This window comes from Ovis aries, chromosome 26 (assembly GCF_016772045.2).
Source record: "Ovis aries strain OAR_USU_Benz2616 breed Rambouillet chromosome 26, ARS-UI_Ramb_v3.0, whole genome shotgun sequence".
In the NCBI taxonomy this organism is placed as follows: domain Eukaryota; kingdom Metazoa; phylum Chordata; class Mammalia; order Artiodactyla; family Bovidae; genus Ovis; species Ovis aries.
The window spans coordinates 38399645-38417919 of record NC_056079.1 but is presented as its reverse complement, the minus strand read 5'-3'; the positions used below and the strand labels follow the sequence as shown (position 1 = coordinate 38417919).

At 40.9% G+C, this 18275-nt stretch overlaps 1 long non-coding RNA gene across 1 annotated transcript; it reads left to right on the top strand.

Moving 5' to 3' along the window:
* Nucleotides 1-1637: 1637 nt before the first annotated feature.
* On the top strand, nt 1638-5315 carry LOC121818039 (uncharacterized). Its single transcript, XR_006058147.2, has 2 exons — nt 1638-2091; nt 4795-5315. It is a non-coding gene; the product is annotated as an uncharacterized LOC121818039 (long non-coding RNA).
* Nucleotides 5316-18275: the final 12960 nt, after the last annotated feature.

Genomic DNA, 18275 nt, shown 5'->3' with positions numbered 1-18275 from the left:
ACATGTTATCTAATAACATTCTCTGGGATTTTGGAGGCAGACAACACCAGTCAGCCTACCAAAGGGAGTATTGTTCCTGTCACAGCTAAACCCTAGTAGAAGCCTATACTAAATGCCTGTAGAACCAATTATCAAGACCACTGGTTATCAAGCTTTAAATACTTTGGGGACTTGCTGTAATATTTTGTCTATTTTATTTTTAATTCAAATACTCTAACTTCTAACTGAAGTCATGTGTACTTCTTGATAAAATTTAACATATTTGGACTTTGAGAAAAAGATCTAATTTTCATGTCTTTCATTTCACAACCCATAGTTAATATAACTTTCACCTATACTGATATCTCTAGGCAAGATTTAAGAATTATTACACACAATTACTCTTCATAACAGATGTCAAAATAGGACTCTAACTTGTTAATTTCCTAATTGTTCTTTTTCAAGTTTTCTAACCGTAAGTAAAATGTACACATCATAATCAGATTTTAAGTCATTATTTTAACATTTCATGCTTTATCTATATGCTGTTTCTTTTTAAGTTCTAAAGCAGTAGGCTTATACATGGTTATGACAGGCACTTCTACTTTTGCTGAATTCATATTTAACAAAGTTCAGTCTATGCGTTTATCACATACAAAGTAAGGCAAGAGGTAATGGAAACAGAGTCAGCTACAATATTTGTGGGTGCTCCATACAAAATAAAAATATGGAGCCCCAGCAGGGAATGGGGAAGACAGTCTCCCCTTCCCACAATCCAGCATCCCAACTGGCAGTAAATGAGAGACCTCCCCCCACCTCACCACCAAGAAATTGCAGCCTCCTTGCCTGCAGGATGTGGGCAAGAAGCCACCACTGAATTGCTCACCATATGGGCCATGGTGCTGCCCGCTTGTTCAGGGGTGGCCTCTTTGCCCCATCCCAAGATGTCACAACCCAGGACACATGCTCCACCTTGACTTTCTCCACTCCAGCACCCCTAATCTACAGGTGGAGGAGGGTAAGGTAATCAGACAGGCCTCCCCTGCTGACCCACCCAATCACCACACAAGGTGGAGGGCGGCTGCAGTAACCAGACAGGGATGGGGAGATGGAGCTGGAGGCCAGGAAGAGGCCCCAGGGCCTGGGAGCCATCTGCTGAGTGTCTAAGCCAGGGAGGGAAGACCCTGGAGGGACCACGCACGGGCTAGGGTCCAACTCCCCTAGGTACATACTCCCTGACCCACCAGACTCCACTTCCAAACCAAAGACTCCAAGGTTAAATTACTAAGAACTTCATGAGCTCAAATGCAGAGCCCTAAAAGCCCAAGCACAGGGCCTTTCTGAGAACAGAGCCCCTGTGCCGTGCTCATAGCATGCAAATCCGTCTTGGGCGACGGTGACCTATCTGTGTTAAAGTTTCTTCCTTTGGCTCGTAACCGCAAAAGAAGCTGAGAGTTGAGTTGCATTGTCTAATTAAATCAGGTTCTTTACCTTCACTTCATTAGCAAAAGGGATTAAAGCTGATTAAAAAAATGCTTGGCTAATCAGTATTGGTCATGAGTACCACGTGAGCATCCAATCAGACCACTGCAGGACCAGTTTCGAGAAGACTCCCAGAGCTGACTGTCTGTTTCTGCATGTAGCCCCTTCTCCCCCCCAACCCCCTGATTGTCAGCGTGAGGAGTCGGCCTTTGGACAGGAGCTCCCCTCCCTCTGGTTGCTGGCCTCTGAAATAAAACAAACGTCCCTTTCCACCAACCTTGCTTCTTTATCGGCTTCAAAACAAGAGGCAGCTGGACTCCCCCTTTCAGATTTTTGGTGCCCAACATGAGGTTCCTGTGCTCTCGTGATACTGCCTCCTGGGTTTCCCCTCTTTCAGCAGCCCATGGCCATGGCGCTGGGCTGGCCGGGATGCCTGTGAGGAGCCCACGGCAGGTGGCTCACTGGCCTTGAGAGCCGGGGTTTGGGGGGATGTTCTTAGCAGCTGCCAAAACCGCTTGCTTCGGGGATCCCCCTCTGATTCTCCCCTGCTCGGCACTGGCTGCCAACTATGCTTTTCCCTGGTGGAATAGAAGCAGACACCTGGACAAGCTGATGAAGCTCCAAGACCAAGTAAGTGCTCTGGCGCGCACACCGCAAACCTCTCTTGAGCAGGGACCGCTGCTTGGGCATTTTGCCAATTGGCTGAGATGTGTGTCTGCCTCTGAGGACAGTTTGTGAGCACTGAGTGTCACTGGGTATGCTGCTAGCTGGTTATGATGGGCACCCGAAGCTGCGGACCCTTTGTGTTGGGAAGTGGTTGCTGGGGACTCCTTATTACTCATCCTCTTGGCAAATTTGTGACAGTTCTGTCTTCCGGTGCGTGAGCATATATTTCATTCATGTGATTGGTATCTTTGTTGTCTTTTGTAAAGTAGGAAATTCAGGTTTAACTCATTAGAAAAATTCATAAAGAAAAGGAAAGATTTTTTAAGACAACGTGTGGTGACAGTCTTCTTTAGACTCCAGAGAAAATGGGTTAAAATGAAACTCTTTTAAAGCTCCCCAGCTGGCTCAGCTGAAGAAAGCTAGCTTGATAAAATACTGTTTTCAGAATTCTGACCCCGAGAGAACAAATATATACCTAAGAGAAAGCTTGAAGTTAACTCTTATCATGTCCTTGAAATATAAACACAGACCACTTTGCCTGAGACTTCAGCTTTGGGTTAATTAGTAGGACTTTACAAGATGTTTAGTTCACTAAACATGCATCTTGTACATTAAAGAGAAATTGTGCTATGAGAAAAATGTATGTTTTTAGAGGTTATGGAGAGTGTTTGCCAATTACAAATTGCTGGTGTAACAATGCAACTACTTGTTTCTTGGTTTTGTTAAGGTCTTTTAAAGGTGGAAAGTTGTAATATATAATTAAAGCTACTAGAATAATAAAGGAAACATTTCAGTGTATAAAGCAAGTATGGTACATATTGTCAGTGAGAGAAGGTATAAAGACTGGAGAAGAAAAGGAGAAGAATTTTGTCCTAGAGCTGTTTGTTTATGCGTGGGGAAAGTAAGGGCTAAATTAATATGGATCCAGAGAGTGATAAAAGGTTTGTCAAAAAGGAACTTTGAGAAAAGAATTTTGTATGTTGTCAGCATTGATCAAGACTAGATTGAATTTAATTAAATAAATGAATTTTGTTATTAATAATAAGCTGGTACAAGACTGGAATTTGGTTTCTCTCTCAAGAGCACAGTTTTCCTGGAAAATTTAAATGCTATTTATTTTTAAGTTTTTCATTTATTTCTTCGGATGCTCCAGGTCTTAGTTGCAGCATGTAGGATCTTTAGTTGGGACGTGTGGGATTTTTAGCCGCAGCACATGAGCTGTTAGTTGCAGTATGTGGGATCTGGTTCCCTGACCAGGAGTGGAACCTGGGGCCGCCTGCATTGGGAGTGCAGAGTCTTAGCCACTGGACCATCAGGAAAGTCCCTACACTGCTTCTGATAACAGGTTGTAAGTGTCTTCTCTAGCTAAATTAGAGCATTCTAGAAGGCCCCTGAGGCATCTCAGAAGAAATACTAAAGTAGCTAGGATTGCTTGGTAAAGAGAATCACATGAAAAACTTTGTTAAATGATAATACTAAACATTCTTAGGTTATACTGTATGGGTACATGTCCTTAATAGAAATGTTCTAGAAGTTATTAAATACAGGTTTTTGATAAATTTCAGATCATACTACTAAATGAGCAAAAAAAAAATTGTTAAATTCCAATGGAAACTTATTACCTTGATTTTTATCCATATTTTTTGATGTCATTATTTAGGATGGAAAAAAAAGTTGTCTAGTGAAGTTTTCACAGAGTATAACTACTCATAGCACACATCCACTGGCTTTAGCGTTTTTGTGACAATTGGGTGTAAGTGATAAAATGCTTAGCCTATAAGATAATTCCACATCAGCATACCTCTGTACTTCTTTGTTATGTCTGATTAGTTTTTCCTTCCGTGTGGATAACTAGGCTAATATATAAACAAAAACCTCTATTCAAGGGACATGAATGGACTCAGAGCAGGCAACTGAGCCACTTTGGCATGATTAGAAAAATGTATTGATTATCAGTGTCTTCTGTTGAAAGATTTGCCAATAAAGTGGGAAAATGATGGAAGAAATTTTCACATATTGAGGTATGTGAAAGTCATTCTGGCTTATGAGTGGTTTAATTTGAACTTTAGGCTAACCAAGACAGCCTGTTGGTGGCCTCTTAAACATACATTATAAACTGCTTTAACCATTAAGGGAAAAAATACATTCAAGAATAATATAAAGATGCATTTTGATTATTATCCTCATTGCAATATGACCACTAATTTTCAAATGTCCAGGTACTATGATAAAATAATCAAAGAGAGAAGCAATGTTTTCATAATACAAAATATTGATGCTAAGCATAGAACCTGAGATTGTTTTCAACTCTCCGTTCACTCCCCAAATTAGGCAGGGCTGTGACCCGCTTCAGCAGGAAGTAGCCAGTGATCATCACCCCATTCCCTCAAAGAGCTGGGGAAACTGGAACCAAAATGGAACATAAACCAGGTTCCTCTGCCAAGTTTGATTAACCTCTCTATTAAAAACCTTCTTCCAGTACAGTATTGTAAAGTAAATAAAAAAATAAAAAGCTGAAAAAAAAAAAAGCCTTATTCCCAGTCAAATAAAAAACAGTCAAATAAAACCAAATAATGATAGTTTAGCCACCGAGCAAAGTCAAGGACTTTTATTTCCTCCTCAAAAGCTTTAAGTAATATTCTGAGCCCTGTGCTATTTGCGTTGTAGATATTAAAACCCCCCACCAAGTGGAGGAAGTGAACTGCATGATGACTAGACTGCTGTGACTCGCGCTCCCACAGTTCTGAGAACTGGCCTCAAAGAAATGGGAACAAGCTGACCCTGGAACTAAAGACTAACTGTACCGAAAACAATCAAGATGACACTGATCAGACCTCCACACAACTACCTTCAAGATGATTCTTAGAACTGACTGTGCTGTTTCTGCATGGAACCCCCTCCATCCATCTATAAACGCCCTTGTCCGCTGATTGTCAGTTGGGGGAGTCAGCCTTTGGACAGGAGTCCACCCTCCACCTGCCCCCAGGAGCTAGTCTCCTGAATAAAGCAAACTTTCCTTTCCACCAATCTTGCCTCTTTATTGGCTTCAGAGTGGCAGGTAGCCAGACCCCCATGTTCAGTAAAAATAGTCTCTACCACATCAAGCTTGTTTGGTGATTAGATGAGGCCATGACTGCAAAGTGCTGGCACATTGTAACAGTTTAATAAATTAAAAAGAAAATTCACAATTGTGTTTCTGTTCCATGGCCTCCATCATGTCAAATAGCACCAAGCTTTGTGGCTTCTGCCTTTAAATACTTCCTGAATCTATACCCCTCCTCTCTAATGCCTTGGCTATTGGCCTATTTCATAAGCACTTGCTTAGACCATTGAAAAAGTGTCCTAGATAACAGGCATGTCTTTGGTTTATCTCTGATCCATACTGTAAAGTGCTACCAGCAAAATATTCCAAAGCTGACAACATCACTTCTGTGCTCAGAATTCCTCAATAGCCCCTCATGGCCCAAAAGTTAAAGTATTAGTCATTCAGTCATGTCTGACCTTTGCCACACCATGGACTGTGCCCTGCCAGGCTCCTCTGTCCACAGTTTATCCCTGGGCAAGAATACAGGAGTGGGTTGCCATTCCCATCTCCAGGGGATCTTTGTGACCCAGGGATCAAACCCAGGTCTCTCAAATTGCAGACAGATTCCTTACCACCTGAGTCAGCAGGGAAGCCCCATGGCCCAAGAGAACAAAATTAAAGCTCTCAGCATGCCGCACAACCCTTCCAGAACTAGCCCTTACCTCCCTCCACAGCCTCATCTTCCCTCCCCTTTCCTCACCAGCAACACATCAAACGCTCCTACTATTTCTTTCCCCAGCAGTCCATGGCTTTCCTTGGCCCCGTATCTTGGTCATTTTATCCCCTCTGCTTGATTTGGCTTGGGCTGATCGTATCTACATTTCCCAAACAATATCCCTTATTTGCTCCCCACCCTTTTCCAAGTCTCCACTAAGAAGATTTCTTGAGCCTTGGATACACTTACTGTCTCCCTTTTATATGTTCTTATCACGCTGTCCACATTAAGTACTTAAAATTATTACAATCTCTGCATTGCAGTGATCGCTTTCATGATTAGAAACCGGAAACTTCTTGAGGAACCTGGGTTTCCTTCACCATAATCTCCCCAGCATGTAAAATGGAATCTAAGTCCTGATGAGCACTCAGTGAGTGAATGAATGAATGAAAGCCTAACACCTAAGAATTAATTGTTCATTGGTTCAGTTCAGTCGCTCAGTCGTGCCCGACTCTTTGCGACCCCATGGACCGCAGCACGCCAGGCCTCCCTGTCCATCACAAACTCCCAGAGCTTGCTCAAACTCATGTCCGTCAAGTAGGTGATGCCATCCAGCCATCTCATCCTCTGTCATCCCCTTCTCCTCCCGCCTTCAATCAGGTCTTTTCCAAGGAGTTAGTTCTTCAAATCAGGAGGCCAAAGTATTGGAGTTTTAGCTTCAGCATCAGTCCTTTCAATGAATATTCAGGACTGATTTCCTTTAGGATGGACTGGTTGGATCTCCTTGCAGTCCAAGGGACTCTTAAGAGTCTTCTCCAAAACCGCAGATCAAAAGCATCAATTTTTTGACCCTCAGCTTTCTTTATGGTCCAGCCCTCACATCCATACATGACTACTGGAAAAAGCATAGATTTGACTAGATGGACCTTTGTCAGAAAGTAATGTCTCTGCTTTTTAACTTGCTGTCTAAGTTGGTCATAGCTCTTCTTCCAAGGAGCAATCGTCTTTTAATTTCATGGCTGCAGTCACCATCTCCAGTGATTTTGGAGCCAATAAAGTCCCCCATTGTTTCTATTGTTTCCCCATCTATTTACCATGAAGTGATGGGACTGGATACCATGGTTTTAACTTTTTGAATGTTGAGTTTTAAGCCAGCTTTTTCACTCTCCACTTTCACTTTAATCAAAAGGCTCCTCAATTCCTCTTTGCTTTCTGCCCTAAGTGTGGTGTCATCTGCATATCTGAGGTCATCAATATTTCTCCTTGCAATCTAGATTCCAACTTGTGTTTCATCCAGCCCTGCATTTTACATGATGTATTCTGGGTATAAGTTAAATAAGCAGGGTGACAATATATAGATTTGATGTACTCCTTTCTCAATTTGGAACCAGTCCATTTTTTAATGTCTGGTTTTAACTGTTGCTTCCTGACCTGCATACAGATTTCTCAGGAGGCAGATCACGTGGTCTGGTACTTCCATCTCTTGAAGAAGTTTCCAGTTTGTTGTGATCCATACAGTCAAAGGTTTTGTCACAGTCAATAAAGCAAAAGTAGATGTTTTTCTGGAATTCTCTTGCTTTTTCTATGATCCAGCGGATGTTGGCAATTTGGTCTCTGGTTCCTTTGCCGTTTTAAAATCCAGTTTGAACATCTGGATGTTCTCAATTCATACACTGTTGAAGCCTCACTTAGAGAATTTTGAGCATTACTTTGCTAGCGTGTGAGATGAGTGCAGTTGTGCAGTAGTTTGAACAGTCTTTGGCATTGCCTTTCTTTGGGGTTGGAATGAAAACTGACCTTTTCCAGTCTTGTAGCCATTGCTGTTTTCCAAATTTGCTGGCATATTGAGTGCAGCACTTTCACAGCATCATCTTTCAGGATTTGAAATAGCTCCACTGGAATTCCATCACCTCCACTAGCTTTGTTCGTAGTGATGCTTTCTAAGGCCCACTTGACTTCATATTCCAAGATGTCTGGCTCTAGATTAGTGATCACATCATCATGATTATCTTGGTTGTGAAGATCTTTTTTGTACATTTCTTCCATGGATTCTAGCCACCTCTTCTTACTATCTTCTGCTTCTGTTAGGTCCATACCATTTCTTCCCTTTGTTGAGCCCATCTTTGCATGAAATATTCCCTTGGTATCTCTAATTTTCTTGAAGAGATCTCTAGTCTTTCCCATTCTATTGTTTTCCTCTATTTCTTTCATTGATCACTTAGGAAGGCTTTCTTTTCTCTCCTTGCTATTCTTTGGAACACTGTATTCAGATGGGTTTATCTTTCCTTTTCTCCTTTGCCTTTCACTTCTCTTCTTTTCTCAGCTATTTGTAAGGCCTCCTCAGACAACCAGTTCACCTTTTTGCATTTCTTTTTCTTGGGAATGGTCTTGATCACTGCCTCCTGTACACAAATTTCTGTCCATAGTTCTTCAGGCACTCTATCAGAGCTAATCCTTTGAATTTATTTGTCACTTCCACTATATAATTGTAAGGGATTTGATTTAGGTCATCCCTGAATGTTCTAGTGGTTTTCCATACTTTCTTCAGTTTAAGTCTGAATTTGGCAATAAGGAGTTCATGATCTGAGCCATAGTCAACTCCTGGTCTTGTTTTTGCTGACTGTATAGAGCTCTCCATCTTCAGCTGCAAAAAATATAATCAATCTGATTTTGGTATTGACCATCTGGTGGCATCCATTGGTAGAGTCTTTTCTTGTGTTGTTGAAAGAGGGTGTTTCTATGACCAGTGTGTTCTCCTGTCAAAACCCCTTATTAGCCTTTGCCCTGCTTCATTTTGTACTCATTTCACACTTCATTTTGAAAGAATTAGAGCAATACAATGTCCAACTGCATAAGAAACAAAGAGTCAAAAGTAGGGTGAAAAATGTGAAGATCTCCTTGTCCTTAGAGCTAGCTGAAAGCATTAACTTTGCTAGTCATTACGACTGCCTCTGAAACAATGCGCCAGACAGCTTATGCAACTAGGCAAAGATACAAAAAAATTAGGCAATGGGAATATTTTGTGCATGAAGGGAAATGTTCTTTCTTTTTTAAAAGTAAACAGATAAGACTCTCTAACAGTGTACTGGAAGGTAAAAATAGTAATGCTGGTGTAAGGCAGAGCAACAAAATCTATTTTTTCTGCCCCAAACTCTTCAGGGTTACCAAGTTATTCTCCCAATTTAAAAGCCTGCTAGGAAAGAAAAGTTCCAATGACAATGTACTTGTACACCACATGAAAGGAAAAAGGAAAAATGATGCTTATTAGATAATTAAACTGTGTGAGCTCTACCTGACAAGGATATGAAAAATAAATAAAAAGATAGCAAGGCAGGAGAAAGAAGATATGGAAGACTGAATACAACACCTAGTTTAAAATTAATCATAAGTCTAGTGAACCTCTCTACCATTGGTTGTCTTATATTTCAAAGGCTCCACAACATTACCAGTGGCTGGCTCTAAGCCTGATCTGCTGAGTCATACCTGATTATTAAGAAGACTTTTGCCTTTAGGAGTCCCTTGCACCAATTTCCTGAAGAAGATGGGAAACAAAGAAAACAGGAAATTAAATTTGTTCTCTAATTCTCTTGGGACTTTAATTTTTAAAGTCTAAAAATTCAAAGCAAATTAAATGTGTAATTGCATGCAACTCATGAATGATTTTGTTGTTTTTTTTTTTTTGTCAAATTGTCTATAGATAAAACTTTATTTGTGATGTGGACCCAGAAAAATGAGTCTTGAATAATTTAAAATGAAAACTACATCTTTATAGACTGCACACTACAATCTTAATTTTTAGTCATTTATAAAATTAAATGGCATAGGAATTTTACATTAAAAGCATACTCAAAAATATCTTCTGGAGTCCCCTAATAGCGATCACTCATTCTTTTAAGCACTCGGGTGATAGGAAATGCATCGCCCATCCAGTAGCCAGCTCTGCTGTGTATGTCTCTATTCCTGACACACGCTTCCTCGTGGTGACCTGACTTTGCTGCCACCTCCAGAACTTCCACTCCACAGTCTTGGTTCCGTTTGCTGAAGCTCCACATAATAAATTCAATTGTTTTATATTTTTAATGTCATTAAATGATCCCAGTTAATGGAAGTTATTTTTAACCCTCTTATGATTATACTCCAAAACCTGACTCAACTTGGACCCGCTCACAATGGAGACAACTCTACTTCTCTCCATCAGCACCACTGGTCCAGTCAAAGCCACCATCATCTCTCGGTGGACAGTTGGACCTGCTCTTCCCTCCCACTCTAATTCCCTTCAGTCTTTCCCAGACATCAGCCAGCATGAATTTTGCTAAAGAAGAAATGTTCACTATATCTCAACTTGTTAATAACCCTCAGTACTCTCTTCAGTACTGGAGATGAATTCAAAACTGTAATCTTTCATTGCTTCCTTTACATCCTTCATCAAATTCACCATAATTTTTAATATACTTAATTCCATAAATAATAATATTATTACTAACAATACCTAATTTATTGAGGGCTTACTACACACTGGGTACTATGCTAAGAGCATCAGAAGCATTATCTTAGTTAGACTTCAAAGCAAGCCCATTACTATTACTACCCATACATCACAGATGAGGAAAGCAGGACTTGGGCAAGTTAAGGTAAGTGGAAGAGTGGAGATTGGAATCAACTCAATTCTGGAACCAACTGATGTTCTAACCTTTTCATGATGATGCTGATAACTGACACTTTCACTAACTTCCTAGCCCCAGAGTTGTAGAGACCAGTAGCCAAGGGAACTGTCCCGTTTGCCCAACACCACAAAATCAGAATAATTAATGTCCCATATTTTTTCTCTGCACTACCATCCCTTGTTCTTTGTGGCGCTCATAATGCCCCCCAAAAGAGAGAGAAATTGAGTAAACCTAGCACCCTTGTCTTGACATCTCTTGAGCCTTCCTGAATTTTTAAGGCCGTTTCCAGAAAAGAAATAGCAGAGAATAGGAACATATCATGGGCTTCCCTGGTGACTCAGACAGTAAAGAATCTGCCTGCAATACAGGAGTCTGGGTTCGATCCCTGGGTTGGAAAGATCTCCTGGAGGAGGGCATGGCAACCCACTCCGGTATTCTTGCCTGGAGAATCCCATGGACAGAGGAGCCTGACGGGCTACAGTCCATGGGGTCGCCCAGTTGTGCACATGACTGAGCGACTAAGCACAGGAACATATCATGGAGGTGAGCAGTTTAATTACATTTGTCTGGATTCATTAGCAACAGGGAGGATCCAGCAAACAGAATCTAGAATGACCATGAAGATTTAGAATGACTTTTTCACAAAGACGACGTGCAAATGTGCAAAGCCTTCCGCACTTTAGAGGCGATAACAGGACAGCAAGAGGTGAGGATGCAGGATCCTGTGGTGGATGAGGGCTATACTCTCGTTAGTTGCAGGATCCTGTGGTGGCTCTATTTTTAGGTTTTTAAGGAACCTCTATACTGTTCTCCATAGTAACTGCACCAATTTACATTCCCACCAACAGTGTAGGACAGTTTCCTTTTCACCACACCACCTCCAGCATTGATTATTTGTAGACTTTTTGATGATGGCCAGTCTGCCCAGTGTGCGATGACACTTCATTGCAGTTTTAATTCGTATTCTCTAATCATTAGTGATGTTTAACATTTTTCATGTTGCACCATCTGTATGTCTTCTCTGGGGGAAATGTCTATTTAGATCTTCTGCCCACTTTTTGATGGGGCTGATTTTAATATTGAGCTGTATAAGCCGTTTCTGTATTTAGGAAATTAATCCCTTGTCAGTCACATCATCTGAAAATATTTTCTCCCATTCTATAGGTTGTCTTTTAGCTTTATTTATGCTTTCCCCTGCTTTGCAAAAGTTTTTGCAAAAGTTTTTAAGTTTAATTAGATTCTATTCATTTATTTTTGTTTTTATTTCCCCTTACTCTAGCAGATGAATCCAAAAAGCTATTAAAGAACATTTTCTAATACCATATACAAAAATAAAATGGATTAAAGAGCTAAATGTAAGACTGGATACTAAAAACTCCTAGAGGAAAACATAGGCAGAACACTCTTTGGTATACTCTAGTTAATAAAATTGTTCCCCTTAGGGGTAAAGACTAACAGCTTTGATGCTGCTATGTATGTATACCAGAATTGAACAATTAAGTAAATGGATGGCAGAAGGCAAAAGCCAGGTTTCTCTCCATTAAAATGGAAAATTACAGATACTCAAGGAGTAGTACTCAAGAAAACTATTATATTACCCTATAAGGGGGTAATAAAAATTAGAATTGGAGACAATAGTGTAAACTCATGTTTAGCTTAATATTGATAGAGATGGTTACATATAGAAATATTTATGGATGTGTGTATATGCACAGGTTGGTATGCACATATATCTCCTTGTTCTGTTGGATGAAAAGGCCTAGAAATGATGATATCCTGGTAGCAATGAGCACACTTAGCAATAGTGGTTGTTTTTTGTTTTTATTGGAGGATAATTGCTTTACAGTATTGTGCTGGTTTCTGCCATCCATCGACATGAATCAGCCACAGGTATGCACATACCTTCCCTCTTAGACCTCCCCCCACGCCCCTCCCCACCCCACCCCTCGAGGTGCCACAGAGCAGTGGGCTGAGCGCCCTGTGTCACACGGCAAATCCCCACCGGCCGTCTATCGCACACACGGTGATGGATGCGCTTCCAGGCGCCTCTCTCAACTCGTCCCGCCCTCTCCTTCCCCCACCGGGCCCACAAGTCTGCTCTCTATGTCCATGTCTCCATCGCTGCCCTGCACATAGGAGAACGGTATGGAGATTCCTTCAAAAACTAGGAATAGAACTGCTATACGACCCAGCAATCCCACTACTAGGCACGTGCCCTGAGAAAATCATAATCGAAAGAGACACATGTACCCCACTGTTCTTTGCAGCACTTTTTACAACAGGTAGGACGTGGAAGCCACCTAGAGGTCCATCAGCAGACGCATGGATGCAAAAACTGTGGTCCATGTGCACAATGGGATATTACTCAGCTACAAAAAAGAACACGTCTGAGTCAGTCCTGATGAAGTAGAGTTTGGCCTTTAGTACCACTGTCCAATAAGAAGAATCAGGACCTTTGGAGAAGCCGCTGATTCTAGGGCTGGGGCTTGAAATACTCTAAATGACCTGCAGTACCTTGTAGTTCCAGAAAGTTAGTGTTCAAAGCAAAACAAAGCTCTCAGTGGGAACTGTGTGTCAGAAGGCTGCAGAAGACAACTTACAGGGCTTCCGGTGGCCAAATGTAGACCAATTTGAGCAACAAAATGAAATAGTGAATTAGTCAGTTTGTGCTGCTGTAACAGATTGATACAAATTTGGGTCGCTTAAACATCAATAAGCAGTCATTTGTTTCTTACAGTTCTGGAAGCTTGGAAGTCCACGATCAAGGCATTGGCTAATTCTGTTCCCCAGTGAGAGCCCTCTCCCAGGCCTACAGATGGTTGCTCTGCCCTCACGTGGCAGAGGCAGAGGGGGATGGAGAGAGGCTGAGCAAGCGCTCTGATGTCTCTTCTTATGAGACCATTCACCCCATCAGGAGGGCCCCACCTTTGTGACCTCATCTAAACCTAATTAATTCCCAAAGGCTCATCTCCAAATACCATTACATTGTGACTCAGGGCTTTAACATATGAATGGGAGGGGGACACAATTTGGTCCCTAGAAAGTATTATTAGTTTACAACTCAGAGTATAAAATAAAGATTTAGTAGTCAATGCTAATATAAATAAGGGTTTCCCTGATAGCTCAGTTGGTAAAGAATCCGCCTGCAATGCAACATAAATAAATGAGTGAACAAGTAAGTAAATGGGGAACAAATAGATAAATATATTGAAAAATGCAAAAAAAAAGTAGATGTCCCACCTTAAGGAGATAAGCTATAACTTCCCTTACGTTTGGGGTACATGTAGGTACTTTCTTTCAAAGAGAAGCTTATAGAAAAAGAGGGAGAAATAAGTAAGTTTATAATAGAACTAACAAACACTGTCTCCAGCCAGGTCATCAAGGTTAACATCAACAGTGATCAGTCATATTGATAGTATGTACCTGTGATACGTTGTAAGGAGAATGGCACTTTACATCTGTGATCTTCCTCCCCAAAACACATTGCAGAAAAATACCAGGCAAATCCCAACTGGCGAAAGTATGAAAAGGCTAACCAGTGAGCCTCAAATCTGTCAGTATTGCTAAAAATAAGGACAATCTGAGAAGTCGTCACAGCCAAGAGAAGCCTAAGGAGACAAGTCTGCTAGTGTGATGCGGCCTCCTCAGTGGTATCCTGAAACAAAAACGTGTGCGCAGAAAAGGGAACCCTCGTATCCTGTTGGTAGGAATGAAAATTGTGGCAGCCACTACAGAGAACAGTATGGAACATCCTCAAAACACTAAAAACAGAGGCACCATATGATCTAGCAATCCCATTTCTAGATGTATGTCCAGATAATAATAAAAATTCTAAATTAAAAAAAGACACATGCACCCCAATATTCATAGCTATTTACAATAGCCAAGACAGGGATGCAACCCAAATGTCCATCAGGGATGACTGGCTTAAGAAGATGTGGTGCACATTTTTAATGGATTATTAGCCATAAAAAAAGAATGAAATATAATAATTTGCAGCAACATGGATGGATGTAAAAAAATTATACTTAGAGAAGTAAGTCAGACAGAGAAAGATATATATGATATCACTTACATGTGGAATCTGAAAAAAATAAAGCTAATCTATATGCAAATAGAAATAAACTCACAGACACAGACAGAAAACAAATGTATGGTTTCCAAAGGAGAAAGGAGGCAGGGATAAATTACAAGTATGGGATTAACAGATACACAGATATACTCAAAATAGAAAGCAACAAAGATTTACTTATAACACAGGAGCCATCTTCAATATCTTTTAATAACCTATAATGAAAAATAGTCTGAAAAATATATACATAGCTGAATCACTTTGCTGCACACGTGGAATTAACAGAATACTATAAACCAACCACACTCAAATTAAAAATATATGAGACTAACCAAGACATAAGCTTACCAAGACCTCAGAAAATCCCCTGCATGATCAATTATATCCCTTCCTCATCAGTCTCTACCCCAAGAACAACCATCTACCAGCATAGATGAAATGAAATCATACAGTACGGAGAAGGAGGGGGGAGGGAGACGAGGATGACAACAGACACCAGTCCTTCACAAACTGTTTTAAGAAACAGAAGAACAATAAGATTTGCATCTTATTGTCTGAGATAAGATGCTTGCAAGCATGCTAAGTCACTTCAGTCGTGTCCAGTTCTTTGTGACCCTATGGACTGTAGCCCACCAGGCTCCTCTGTCCATGGGATTCTCCAGGCAAGAATACTAGAGTTGGTTACCGTTTCCTTCTCCAGGGGATCTTCCCGACCCAGGGATCGAACCTGCACCTCCTGCAACTCCTGCACTGCAGGCAGATCCTTTACCACTGAGCCACCGGGGAAGCGCCTGAGATAAGATACCGTGATATCAGAGCCAGACAAAAACATACTAAAAAAACTACAGACCAATATTCTTTATGAAGGTAGCCGCAAAAATTCTCGACAAAATACTAGCATACTGAACTAAGCCACATCTAAAAGGATTATACTTGGTGACAAAGTGAGATTTATCTCAGGGACACAAGATTGGTTCAAAACATAAGACAATAACTATAACACACCAGGTGAAGAGGATGAAAGAAATCATTTCAATAGATGCAGAAAAACATTTGACAAAACCCAGATCTCTTTTGTGATGAGGTTCAGTTCAGTTCAGTCACTCAATCATGTTTGACTCTTTCTGACCCCTGGACTGTAGCACACTAGGCCTCCTGGTCCATCACCAACTCCCGGAGCTTGCTCAAACTCATGTCCATCAAGTCAGTGATGCCAGCCAACCATCTCATCCTCTGTCGTCCCCTTCTCCTCCTGCCTTCAATCTTTCCCAGCATCAGGGTCTTTTCTAAGGAGTCAGTTCTTCACATCAGGTGGCCAAAGTATTGGAGCTTCAGCTTCAGCATCAGTACTTCCAATGAATATTCCAGACTGATTTCCTTTAGAATGGACTGGTTGGATCTCCTCACAGTCCAAGGGATTCTCAAGAGTCTTCTCCAGCACCACAGTTCAAAATCATAAACTCTTCAGCACTCAGCTTTCTTTATAGTCCAACTCTCACATCCATACGTGACTACTGGAAAAACTATAGCTTTGACTAGACAGACCTTTGTTGGTAAAGTAATGTCTCTGCTTTTTAATATGCTGTCTAGGTTGGTCATAGCTTTTCTTCCAAGGAGCAAGAGTCTTTTAATTTCATGGCCACAGTCACCATCTCCAGTGATTTTGGAGTCCAAGAAACATTAAGTTTATTCAGTAATAAAATTGTCTTCTTTCTCTTCTACTTTTTTGTGTTTGTCTAGGTTTGCAGCAAATTTTTTTAATCCAGATTTTCCTAACAGCCCCCTGAGAAAAGAAATAGGACAAGGATGTCTGACTTCACTATTTCTATTCAACATTGTACTGAAGTTTCTAGGGCAGTTAGGAAAGAGGAATAATAGGCATTTGTACTGGGGTAAAAAGAAAGCAAAAACTATTTCTATTCACAGATGAATTTAAAAATTATAAGAAATCCACAAAAAATTTACCAATAATATTCAAGTTCAGCAAGGTTGCAGGACATAAAATCAATATACAAAAATCAATTATATTTTATACCCTAGCAACAAACAATCCAAGATTCAATTAAGAAAACAATTGTATTTAAAATAGCATCAAAAATAATAAAAACTAGAAATAAATGTAACAAAAGATGTACACAACTTTACACTGAAAATCAGAAAATAGTGTTGAAAGAAAGAGGACCTAAATAAAGAAAAGTCATCTTATGTTCAATTATTGAAAGAATTAATACTCTTAAGATAGCTGGGTTAGGTTTTCCTCTTGTTGCTGTAACAAGTTATCACAAACAGTGGCTTAAAACACAAATTCGTCAGCTTACAGTTCTGGATGGTTCAGAAATGTTTCTTCGTAGGTGAAAATCTAAACTTTAGTAGGGTACATTCTTTTCTGAGACTCTAGGGGAGAATCCATTTCTTTGATTTTCCTTTTCCAGCTTGTACAAACTGTACACATCCCTTGATTTATGGTCGTTTCCATCTTTAAAGCCAACAGTGGCCATCTGAGTCTTTATCACAGTATATCACTCTGACACTCCACTGATTCCCTTTCGTATTTGAAAACACTTATTGTATGTTGGGATTAGCAGTCTCAAATCCATATGCTACCTTAATTTTCCTTTATCTTATAACATATTCACAAGTTCCAGAGCTTATTTTAGGATAGTCTTTTCAATAAATAGTGCCCTGACTACTGGACACCCACATGCAAAAGAATGAATTTGACCTCTACTTTACATCACACACAAAAATTAAGTCTAAGTGGATCCTGAATCAAAAAAGAATTAAAACTACGAAATATAGGCGTGTCTTTGTAACTTTGGATTTGGCAACTATTTCTTAAATACGACACTTATGCACAGCATCCAAATTGAGCTTAAAAACTTTTGCACTCCAAAGACCGCTATCAAGAAATGGAGGAAAGAATCCACAGAGTAGGAGAAAATGTTTGAAAAACATACGTCTGGTGAGGGTCTGGTATCAGAATAAGTGGGCTTCCCAGGTGGCCCCGTGGTAAAGAATCTGCCTGCCAATGCAGGAGACGCAGGAGACACGGGTTTGATCCCTGGGTCAGGAAGATCCCCCAGAGGAGGAAATGGCAGCCCACTCTAGTATTCCTGCCTGGAAAACCCCATGGACAGAGGAGCCTGGTGGGCTACAGTCATGGAGGAGTTCACAAAGAGTTGGACACGACTCAGCGACTGAGCACGCACGCACGCAAGCACACATGCAGACAGGAATTCTCACAATTCACTAACAACACAAATAGTCCAGCTGTGAATGGGCAAAGAGGAAGTCGTTCAGCGTCATTCAGCTCAGTCCAGTCGCTCAGTCGTGTCCGACTCTTCGCGACCCCATGAATCGCAGCACGCCAGGCCTCCCTGTCCATCACCAACTCCCGGAGTTCACTCAGACTCACATCCATTGAGTCCGTGATGCCATCCAGCCATCTCATCCTCTGTCGTCCCCTTCTCCTCTTGCCCCCAATCCCTCCCAGCATCAGAGTCTTTTCCAATGAGTCAACTCTTTGTGTGAGGTGGCCAAAGTACTGAAGTTTCAGCTTCAGCATCATTCCTTCCAAAGAAATCCCAGGGCTGATCTCCTTCAGAATGGACTGGATGGAAATGCAGATCAAGACGGCATCCACTAGGAGGGCTAGTGTCGAAAAGACGGATA